We start from the raw sequence: 12,759 nt of genomic DNA on the forward strand, positions 1-12,759 counted from the left end.
AAGGACTACAGTGGGTCTGCATCTTTGATGACCCCCCATGCCATTATTTCTACAAGGACTGCAGTGGGTCTGCACCTCTGGTGGCCCACCAATACCACAATCTCTACCAGGACTCCAGTGGGTCTGCTCTGTGATGACCTACCTACCAATATTCTTCAAAACTTCGAATGACTCTGCTGTGGGTTTGCTCTGTTGTGGCCCATTACCTGTCAGCATGTCAAGAGTCAGCACTGTCTTTCCATTGGAAGGACAACACTACTTCTTCAAGACAGCATGGAAATCCACTACTTCTGTGTGCATTTTCTTTTACTGCTCAGACTTTGAGAAAAACGCTGCTATTTTACTGTGATGAACGATTAGGACTGTCTTTATGGACTGTGAGAAAATTTTAGCTTTTGACCAACAGTGTATCAATAAGTGTGTGCATTTGATTTCTTTGTTATTGTAATTATGAAAATTTTTTCAAATCTGTATTGGCCACTGCCCAAAAAAAATTTGTAAAATTTTTTGTGGGGAGCATGGGGGCTATGTAAGTAGGCTGTTTATGTTTTCTCTATGTAAGTAGGCTGTTTAGGTTTTTTTATTGGTAACGCCACCTCTGTGTGAAAATCACTGGCTGTGCTGTGTGCAGTCTGTGTCTAGTTTGCATTGTTGTCTGCCATTGTAGTGTTGGGCAGCGGCAGCTGGATGTGAACAGCGCGTAGCGTTGCGCAGTTGGAGGTGAGCCGCCAGCAGTGGTGGATGTGGGGAGAGAGATGGCGGAATTTTGAAATTTGTCATGAACTGCTATATTTATATATGATGATATCAAGGTAAATACATTGTTTGTTCTCTATTAATATCTTTCATTTGCTAACTATCCCTATCAGTAGTTAGTGCCTTCCATAGTTTGAATCTTTTATTTAGCTGGCAGTAGTGGCGCTCGCTGTATTGCAGTAGCTTGAGCAGCGAAGATTTTTGTGAGGTAAGTGATTTGTGAAAGGTATAGTTTAATGTTAGTCAGGGCCATTCTTTTGTAGGGAATTTTGAAAGTCAGATTGCGTTGTGCTAACAAAATATTGTGTGTCAGTTTAAGCACAGTCATGTATAATTGTTCAAAGGGGACGTTTCAAATTATAACAACTATAGAGGAATATCTCTCTTGAGCGTTGCTGGAAAGTCATATGCAAGGATAATCCTGAAGAGACTGGAAACCTTGGCTGCTCGGATCTACCCTGAGTCACAGTGTGGATTTCGAACTGGCAGATTCACAAGTGACATGATATTCACCTTGCGCCAACTACAAGAGAAGTGCCGCGAACACAGAGTGCCATTATATGTGGCTTTTGTTGACCTCAACAAAGCCTTTGTCACCGTCAGTGGGGAGGGACTCTACAGTATATTGGAAAAACATGGATGTCCCCCAACTTTGCTGTCTTTAACAAGATCTTTTCATGACAATATGCGTGATCTGTAATCTTCGATGGCAGTACATCTAAACCATTCGGTATGAACTGTGGCGTAAGACAAGGCTGTGTGTTGGCACCTACACTTTTTGGAATTTTCCTCTCGGGTCTGCTCCAAGTGGCTTTCGAGAATTGCAATGTTGGAGTACATCTGCACACTAGGAAAGATGGAAGGCTTTTCAATGTCAGTCTTCTGAAGAGTGAGACAAAGCGCTACGAGATAGTCGCTCGTGAACTCCTGTACGCTGATGACGCTGCAATTGTTGCGAACTCCGCAGAAGAGCTGCAAGAGCTAGTATCAAAATTTAGTCACAAGACCGTAATTATAGTTCAGGGTACTAGCACAAAGCCGAATATCACACTAGATGGCACTACTCTGCAAGTCGTAGATAACTTCTGCTATCTTGGATCTACTATAGAATCAAATATGTCTGTTGACAAGGAAATTGATGCTCGCATTGGTAGAGCTGCGACAACTTTTGGCAAACTCTCTACACGTGTTTGGAAAAACAACAAACTCTCTTTGACCACTAAAATTCTTGTATATCAAACTTACGTCCTCAGCATCCTTTTGTATGCGTCTGAAACATGGACTACCTATGCCAAACAAGAACGTCGCCTTAATGCTTTCCACTTGCGGTGCCTGAGATCCATCCTCGGAGTAATGTGGAAGGACCGAGTGACCAACAAAGCAGTGCTATCTAAAACTAACTGCAACAGTATTTCAGCTATCTTGAAGCAGAGACCTCCGCTGGCTGGGACACGTCCACCGTATGGATCCTGACAGATTACCACGTGAGCTGATGCTTGGAGAGATCTCTATAGCCAAAAGAGCTGTAGGACGTCCTGTATTGAGGTTCAAGGACTCCTGTAAACGAGATATGGAGAGCTTTGGAATCAACACAAACAGATGGGAGGCGCGGGCTAGCATGAGGCCAGAGTGGCGTGATGATATATCATCTGGAATATCGAAGCATGATGAAGGCTTGTTAGATAGATTAAGGCAGAAAAAGCTTCGCAATGCTACCACTGCTCCTGCCTCAGCAGCCAGATACACTTGTGACAATTGCGGCAAGAGATGCCGTGCTGCCATTGGCTTGACAAATCATATGAAAAAATGCAACCCATAAACACACAGACACTGCAACAATCATCTACCAAGATGTCGTGGCCAATATGTATATATATTCATCCCTCATTTTCAACCATTCCTTGCACTAGCGTCTAGTCTTTTTGTCCCGTCTAGTCTTTTTGTCCTTTACACACTGTGCTAAAATCAATGTAAAAATGCACTGTCAGCATTAGAGTCGGTCACGTCAGCCTTCAGGCTTGCTCGTAGCTCGCTACCGCTGTGAGTCGTACTTACGGCCACGAGGTGCAGTGGGAACGGGCGAGCCTGCGGCGGCTCTCCTGCTATGGCTTCCCACTGCGCTCGTGAGGCTCGTAGACACTCCAGTGTCTTCTCTTACAAAGGTATGACGACGAAAGAGCACGTTCTGTGAATGTTAGCAGAGAGACATACGTTCTGCTCGACAAACCCGGAACAAGCCGGCGTAATTCCTACTGGTATGAGTTCAATGTACGAGTTTAATTTTGTTATGAATTTGCATCATTTCGTCTTAGAGGAACGATGTGCCACGATAATTTCATCAGATTTTCCCTAAGTTTACTCTTACACCCATGTCAAACAAGAGTGCTCAAGATTTATTTTTATATCTGTTTCTCTGTGTAATAGTGACAGGTTAAAGCCTGTAGTATATTATTACAGCATACAGTATATTTGCGAATTTTACTACGGATGTGGACTTTGCGCGCTCGTAACAGGTATGTTTTGAGGGCAAGTGAAGCAAAGACGCTATGCTGAGTTAAAACATTCGCATTAAACGCTGCTAATTGCTCCCAATTGCTATCTGCAGAAGCTATTAAAACTAAATTTCATTTGTTCTCGTACCTACTTCAAGTGTTCGCTTCATCTGTTTAAGATTTCCAAAGAGTGGTGCGATCTGTATTTAATAGTAGAAATAAATTAGTCTGTGCCAGGTATTTTGAATGTATGATTTTAATTATCACATTATCACAAGAGTTGAATTAATTACTGATGCATTTCACTGAATGCGCAGTTTTTTGAAAAGTCCTCAGCTCCACTAATTGAAATTTTGTCGCTGAGTCTCGGGCTATTAAGGTCTAAATTTGCTAATGTGCCTTCTGCTTTAATGGACTAATAGAGGGGCGTAGCGCAACGATCCGTTACCTGTTGCGTGTTTATTACATAAAACGACACAGTTTTTAACCTGCGCTATATTTTTACGAGCCCGATACCAAGTTCATTGACATTTAATTGCTTCAGAAAACTCGATTAACGACAGATAGCCAAGAAGTTAGACGTGTGCTATAGCTTCCATGGAGTGATTCTTGATAAGAAACAATAAGACACAGGTAAACAAGAACAAGTGCGTATTACGAGTACAGTATAGAGGTTTAATAATAAAGGAAAACTCTTCTTAATAAAAAATAATACAACTCAGGCGCTAACAGGCATACGCCTGGAACAAAGTGAATAAACGTAGTGGGACGTGAATACTATGCCATGATAGTCCCTATCCACGGAGATTCAGCATTCGCCGTAGTTGTCCAACAGGTACTTCCTGGGATAACGCTGGAAAGTCGTAGATCCCGCTGCAGTGGCTTCCAGCCGGGCTGGAAGAGTCGGCACATGAATTACCCGAAAACTCCGGCGGAGCCAACTGCTGTCGTGTAGGCTTGCGCCGCCCTATATAGCCGGGACAGGGAGGAATTCGAGCCGATCCAGTTCCACACAAGTGACACAACGCAGATAATAAGTCCCTGGCACAGAGGACCTTTGGTGGCGGTGGTCCTGCCTTCTGTCGTCCTTGTTCTGATCGACGCATTCCGGGGACGCTACGCCCTGTACATATACAAAATCGCGATGCTATAGTGTCTGAGGGGCTGCCGGTCCGTTCAGGCGCACGGCGGTTACAAATCAAGGTGCACATTACAAACTATCAAAACTGATGCTTTTCTTTTGCTCATAGGCTAATTCATGTTAACACAGTTCTATATAAAGCTGAAAAACTCAGTCACAGACGATGGTCGCCGTTAAAAATAATAAAATAAAATAAATGGTCAATACTTTTGCGAACGGATTATAAAATGTGCTACTTTGACTTCATCGAGTTTTGGATTATATCTACAATGTATTAGCGCCAATGTCCTCCAGATTTGAGGTTGGGGCATTGTGGGAATAATAACTATAAAATTTTTCGCTTTACTTTTTGCTGACTTATAGTTTCCGAAAAAATTGCTTCATTATGTTAAGAGAAAAAATCTAGGAGCTGTATTCGACGGAACAGAAGCTTATTCTAGAAGCTAATTCCAGGTTGTTGCTGAAAGGGATTCTTTTGATCTCACGGATGATGTTCAACGTCGAAAAGAGAGATGTAAAGTGTTACTCCTGTACAAAGGAAGCACCACGAGCATGAAAGACATACGTGCAAAAGTATCACACATTCGACATCTACAACAGTTTCGAACCGCAACAAAGAGACAGTGAGGAACAAGCGTGTGCAAATGTGCACGTTGGATCTACGGCCGTTCAACATTATCAGAGAGGAATGGTTTATTAGCCTTTCACAAGAACTCGTTGATATTGGTGGAGTGTGTGGGACAGTGAGAGCACAAGAAATTTTGCGTTCTCCGAGAACTGTCTCTCGACATATACAAGACATTATCTTAGCACCCGCTGCTTCGCTCGCGTAGACTGTATGGCCTGCAGAGGTTTTTTTGTTTTTATTTAATCAAATTTCTATGTTGTTCATAAATTGCAACACGTTATAAGCTTTTCACGCTAAGTAATGCCACATAAGCATTGTCTTTTCCGAATGCACTTCTAACCAAGAAGCGATTCTGGTAGCTGGAGCCCAAAGTTTTCTTACAGATACCTTTTGCGTCCTTATGGAGGTATTTCCATAGTACCTTTTGTACCATAACAAACATTTCTTTAGATCTATCCCAGAAGTTAAATAACAGTTTTCATAAATTTCACTTTAAAATTTTTTAATGTAACGAAATACTTCCTTCAAATTTTTCATCCCCTGTTGCACTCCCTTAGGCGTAGAATTTCCAGATACGCTAAAACACTATTTCCTTTTATTGCTAACTAAGAGGTTTAATAGCAGTTGTCATAGATGTAGCCTCAAAAAGTCTTTAGTTCTATAGTAGTTGTTTATTTTCAAGAATACTTTCACCCACTATTTTACCTCCACATTGGTTGAACTTCCAAAATTTTGAAACACGTATTTTTTTATTTACTGAGTGAGAAACCAAATACCAGTTTTCGTATTTCTAGCTACAAAATTCCCTTAATAGCGACATACTTTCAGAAAGCCTGTTACCCCCTATTTCATGTCCTTTGAGTGGAAATTCGAACAATCCCTTATTAAACCATGCCCACAAAATAAGATGCACACCCTTTCCAAACTCCAAGTTTCTATCCTTAGCGATTTGGGCTGGGCGATGACGAATCAGTGAATCAGTCTGACCCTATTTCACCCCCTTAGCGGCTGAATTTCCTAAAACAGTGAAACAAGTATTGTAACCAAGAGGCCAAACACTACCTTTCATAGACTTACCTTTAAAACGTCTTCGCAGAGAAATATTTTCATAAAACGTTTCACCCCATTTTTCGACCCCTTAGGGGTTGAATTTCCAAAAACAGTGACGTGTGTGTTTTATTTGTAACAGAGAAGCCAAATACAATTTTTCGTAAATTTAGTTTCAAAAACGCTTGCGCATTGAAATATTTCCATAAAAACTTTCATCACCAATTTCACTCCTATAGGGGTTGAATTTTCTAAAAGAGTGAAACACACACTTTTTTTTAACTGAGAAGCCAAATTTAATTTTTTGTATATTTAGCTTCAAAAATGTTTTCATGATGAAATATTTTCATAAAAAATCTCATCCCCTATCTCACCCCCTTAAGGGTTCAATTTCCAAAAACACAGAAATGCATATTTTTGTACTTATGATCGAGAAGCCAAATACCAATGTTCATAGATGTAGCTTTAAAAACATTTTAGTAGTTCTTTAATAATGTGTTTTCGAAAAACTTTTCATCCACCATGTCACCCCTATGGTGTTAAATTTCCTTATTTCTGACCGAGAAATCACATACCAACTTTCTTACGTCTAGCTTCAAAAGTGCCAACGGCCTTGCCGCAGTGGTAACACCGGTTTCCGTCAGATCACCGAAGTCAAGCACTGTCGGGCTGGGCTAGCACTCGGATGGGTGACCATCCGGTCCGCCGAGCGTTGTTGGCAAGTGCGTTGCACTCAACCCTTGTGCGGCAAACTGAGGAGCTACTTGATTGAGAAGTAGCGGCTCCGGTCTCGTAAACTGACATACGGCCAGGAGAGCAGTGTGCTGACCACATGCCCCTCCATATCCGCATCCAGTGACGCCTGTGGGCTGAGGATGACACGGCGGCCGTCGGTACCTTTGGGCCTACATCGCCTGTTCGGACGGAGTTTTGTTTAGTGCAGTTTTTAGCTTCAAAACTGCCTTAATAGCGCTAGCAGATAGTGTAGCATACTGCCTAGCAAGAAGGTATCAGCACTCTGAGGATTCTGGGAATCCGATGACCAGCACGAGTTGACACCAGCTAGAAATGGTCTCCTAAAATCTGGCTGGGCTTTGGCCAGTAAGGGATGAATATTATTACGACAGACAGATATAATTTTCATATTTCTGAATATGTGCCGTATCTAAAACTCGCCTTCAAACAAAAATATATGACGACTGGAAATGTCCAACGACCTAAGTGCATTATTTTTTCACAAAATTTGTTTTTAGTGCTGTTGTGATCTCAGTATCCTGTTGTACGTTGTTAGACTTGTTCCAAGTATCAAAACATTGAAAAATGTTTCAAGCATTGTGAGAGTGTCTTCTCTATTTAGTTAACGCACAGTTTGTATGGTACGGAGAGTGCAGGTAGATTTTTGTTTTTTGCGCTCAAAGCTCATCCACAGATCCTAGATAAGATGGTTTGGAAGGCGATGTAGCAAGTAAAAAAATCTGAGACAAATTTTCATTTAAAAGTGAATATTAAGGTTGTCAGAAACATTTAAAATTATAATAACTGAACTATATAAATAGCATTATGTTTGATTACACAGACAGCATTAACCCTAGCATTACCAACGTATTTTTTGTTACATGTAATACCAACGGGGGGGGCCTCAAAGGCCCATAAAGAATACCACAATTTATTTTATCATAAATCAAATTTATTTACTTCTGATACCTCTAATAACAATTCAAAATGCTTAGACATTGTTTTTGTATACTGGATAATAAAAGATGTTATTATAATAGGAATAAAATGAACAAATCACGAGATTCAGTTTATATATTTTTTGGAATAATGTTTCAAAATAGTGTTTTCTTATAAAAACGACTTTTTTCATTCGATACACTACATGAAGCAAACAAAATTTACTGTCTCATTCTGCAACGCATTTTTCACACAACACTGTCTTCCTGCAGTGTTTCCCACAGACGTGTTTGTGGCACTGAGAGCAGGTAACAGTTGACTTTCCCAGCTTGTTGTACTTGATCTTTTTAGATGCAGCTTCTTGGCAGCATAGGTGGCACCGTCCACGTGTTCCTGGTTCTGCTGTTGAGGATGATGGTTCTACAGAGCAGCTGAGCTTCCGTTGTGTGATGCTTTCCATTGCCATTATTACTGGCTTCTGAAGTCCATACAAATTTTGTGCCCGTTTATCTACTTGAGATCTTATTAGTTTGAGACCTAAGTTAGTGATAAAAACTCTTCTGCGGTTTAGCAAATTCTTTTTCCAATTCGGAAAGTTGAGGAGGAAGAGTGAATATGCATTTATTGCTGCTATGTCAATGAGTGTGTAGAAGAGGGACAAAGGCCATCTTCTTGTTCCTCTCTTTGTGCTGTAGTGTCTTGCCATCTGGTCTATGGTGTCCACGCCTCCCTTTGTAGAATTATAAAAAAGATTTATGTTAGTCTTTTTTGAGTCTTCATTCAACATCCCTTCTGAGTGATAAGTTGAAAGCATCAACAGCAGTCGTTTTGGCTTCTCGCGGACTAGCGTTGATGCAAGAGTAACTGGTGGCCTCTGTGTCTGAGGGTCAGTATAAGCAAAGATGGAAGAGTGTAAACTGCGGCCAGTTGTAGTCTTCAGCTCTTCAGGTATGTGTCGTCTGTTAGACTGTAGGGTGCCAACAAGTGTGAGGTGAAAATCATTCCATAGAGTCTCAGCAAGCTCCACTGAAGTATAGTACCGATCTGTGGTAACATTACGGCCTGATTTTTCAATAGGTTTTATTAGTCTCTTTACAATTTCCATCGGTCCATTTGAATGCTGTGTATTTCCTTACTTGCCTGTATAGATGTCCATGCTGATCACATATCTAGTCTCAGAATCAGACAGCATTCGAATTAGAATGCCGTATTTTCCAGGTTTTTCTTTTAGAAACACCTTGAATGGACAGCGACCACGGAAGGAAGACAACATCTCATCCACTGTCGTATGTAGACCAGGAATGAAATACAATGGAAGTGAAGAATTGAAGCTTTCAAAAATTTCCCTCATTGGAGCAAACTTGTCAGTCTGGTGACGAATTTCTCTTGTGTTCTTATCATCAAACCTCAATATTTTAGTCAATTCGAAAAATCGGGTCCGACTCATTGATCCATAGTACACTTGTCGGCCCTGAAGCAAAGACCATAAATCTTGGACAGGTATCTTATTGTCATGATTTGAACCCATGATTAGCAAGAGTCCTGTATAACAAAATAACTCATCTTCATCTGTGTGCTGAATACCTAGTCGAGAAGCCTCTTCATTTGAGAGTAGTTTTATTAGATTCATAATTTGAGGTGTAAAAAAGAGCTCTATAGCCTCTTTCGGAGACGCAATTCTTCCTTGTTGTCCTAGCCCCATTCTTTCTCGCACTATATCTTGTACAGAACGCCGATATTGTCGAGATGGCTTCGTAATATACTCTCGTCCACTTTTTGCAATGAATTTATCACATTCCGTATCATTATCATCTGGTGGATTGGCTTCAACCTCATCTTCATTCTCAGACGATGAATCAGTTCTAATTTCTTCCACATCATCATCCACTTCACTTTCCTCTAAATCTGATTCGTTCAAAACTTCTTCTAGCACTCTTTCAATGGAACTATCACGTAAACGATATCTACTCATGTTGCTGGTTCAACAGCAGCAGAAACACTGAAAATAACAATGGTCCGCTTCATAATAATATGTCTGAAGGCAACAATGCCAAAATTCGTTTCATGGTAAGAATTTGAAACGAGAGACTCAACCTCGTAAATCTTTCCTTGCTATTACCAACGGGTGGGCTTCTAAGGCCCACAGAGAATTAAATCAAGTAAATGAATTTTAATTACATTTTTATTCCGAAATTCTGTAATGACTCAATAGTACATTCAATAACGAACAATTACCTTTGCTTTCAAGTTCATATATCAAAGGGTGTGGATACAACATAGAAAAACTGAGTCAGTGGGCCTACGAGGCCCCCCCGTTGGTAATGCTAGGGTTAAAGCACTAAACATGTGCAGAAGTCATATTTTATGTAACACTATCTTTATTTAATAGTATAAATCGTATATACATCAAGTCGTCCTACTAAGTAATTCATACATAGAATAAAAGTTGTTGGTTGTCAGTAAATGTAGGCTTTTCTCAAATTGCACTCAATAGTAGCTAAAGATTTTATGGCTGCTAGCAATTTATATAAAATGTATGTTCTTGAATAACGAAAACCTTTTATAACCAAAGTAAATGACTTTATATCTTAATGTTTATGCCTCTACTTCTACTACAAAGTGGGAATTACATTTCTCAGCTACACAATTTCTTAAAGTACTGAGTATTTTCGAAACATTTTAAGAAACATTGTTCAAATTTCATTGCTAACATACCAATTGCAAACATAAGCATCGTGCAGTCAGAAACAGCACATGTACATGTGTGCATATACATGTGTGTGTTTTGCTATCGCATCTCACGAAAAGAGAACGAGAGACTCTACTCCTGGAAAGTAAATTCGGACACCGATACTGTGCACTTAACTCGTACACGCACATAGTATGCAAAATACACCTATATTGCATGGATCGTACACGCATACATCCTGTCTGTCTCACACACGTAAATAGTTACATCCAGCCTCTAATCGACATGACCAGGCTGAAAATTAACTTCGTGCATCACATATGTTAGCGCATCTGCCCGCCAAAGAGCGGCACATGATTCTGTACTTTTTTGACTGATCACATATAATATCCATAATATGCAAATCACTCGTGTTTTGCAGACTACGTTTTTTCAGTATGACACTGAAAATTACGTTGGTGATAACCCACATATGAAACTGAAATGAATTTCAAGTTGTATTTCTCTCAGTATGAATGTTACAAGTAAGATTATTACTACTCCAAAAATGAAGAAAGCGTCTGACAATATTTAACCCTTCCATAAAACGGAAAATCCCCTCTGCATACAATCGTGAATAAGTTACTGATTCCCACAAAGTTAATTAGTCGTTTCAAGAACGTAGTCTCTATTTTAAACTGTTCTCGCTCTACTCTATTCACCTCTTATCGTAATTCTGACATTTAACAAGCTTCCGATAGATGAAATAGATAAAGAGTAGCAGTGTGTGTTCGTCCTTGTACTGGGAAGTGCAGTGAAAATTTCAGATCATTGCGTCAGTAACATGTGCCATAATGAAGTAAATAACAGCCTTCGCTAAAGCGAGGCAGACAGCTATTTAAAATACTACAAAGTCGTAGAATGATAATGTGACTGGCAAGGAAGAACTGATGTAGTACACATCAAATGTCTTAACGTAATAGCAGCAGAGTCAAACGTTCTGCTCAACCTTTTAGACAAAGCACCTAGAAAAAAAAGTGCTAAGAAGTCTCAATGTGATTTGTAAAAGTATAAAGTGAGCGACACCATATACGTATAATTTAATGAATATGCGACACATTAAACATTTAATCCATAACCAGGTATTTCGAAGGAGAGAGTAAGATTACACTACCAGTTTCATCCATAGGCAAATACTTCTAACACCCAAACCTCCAGATGTCAGACACTCAGATCGGTACCAAACATTTGCGCCGATAGAGTATCAACCAAAACACCAATTTAGTTCGTACTGTGTACTGTCGTCCAGTAGAAGATGCGTAAACGGTAATTAAAAGTAACTGGGTTGGTAGAGCGTCCGATCGTTGTACTAAAGGTCACGAGTTCGGAACCTACCGATCGCGATTTCCATTGACAGATCAGGGGTGAACCTGTCATATGGGGAACGTTTTTCTGGCACGTAAAAGGACGTTGCAGAGTTTCTAGCAATGTTCTTTTTTCAGTCTGCTTTCGCTATATTAACTGATAGTAGCAAAACTGTAGCGTACATTTGTATAGGTAAGGTGTTATCTATACAAATGTACGTTAAAGGTTTGCTAGAGATAAGGTGTTATCCATACAAATGTACTCTACAGTTTTGCTGCTTTCAGTTAACGAAGCGAAAGCAGACTGTCAAAAGAACGTTGCTACAAACTCTGAAACATCGTTTTACATGGCAGAAAAATGTTCTCCCATATGACAACTTCATTCATAATCTGCTAAAAAAATCGCCGTTAGTGGGTTCCGAACTCGGGACATTTAGCATGACAATGCGATTCTCTGCCAACTTCTTTTTTTTATTCTTATGTCTCATGTTGTTCAGTTTTGTTCGTTGCATTTGGGTAGGACGAACGTCCCATTACACCTGTTCAAGTTCATCATTGATCCGTTTACTCAGTTTTTTATTACAGAAGACAGCTAACCCTCGGACCACACACGCTGAGCTACTGTGCCGGCGGCCAACTCACCTACCAGAGATCTTGCTCTTAAAGTTCACAGATACGGTTTACCCACATTCCGTAGTTCTGGTGTTACTTTTAATTACCATTTACGCATCTGCTACTGGACGACAGCATACAGGACGAGCTAAATCGGTGTTTTGGTTGATACTCTATCGACAGGTGACGTTTGGTACCGGTCTGAGTGTGTGACATCTAGAAGTTAGGGTGTAAAGATAGAGAGTAAAGGAATACATCAGAGCTTAACAGCCACGAACCAGTAGGACACCTGAATATGTGTTAAAACTCTACAGCTCAAAGTAGGAAACCTATGGCTTTGTAAAGCTATATTTCTCGGTTCTATTTACTGTGGTGTA

At 40.2% G+C, this 12,759-nt stretch overlaps 1 pseudogene; it reads left to right on the plus strand.

The window, feature by feature from the left end:
* The first annotated feature begins 6,667 nt into the window (after positions 1-6,667).
* Positions 6,668-6,785, plus strand: LOC124559841 (annotated as a pseudogene).
* The last annotated feature ends 5,974 nt before the right edge of the window (positions 6,786-12,759 follow it).

The sequence above is a fragment of the Schistocerca americana genome, chromosome 1 (genome assembly GCF_021461395.2).
Source record: "Schistocerca americana isolate TAMUIC-IGC-003095 chromosome 1, iqSchAmer2.1, whole genome shotgun sequence".
Lineage (NCBI taxonomy): Eukaryota > Metazoa > Arthropoda > Insecta > Orthoptera > Acrididae > Schistocerca > Schistocerca americana.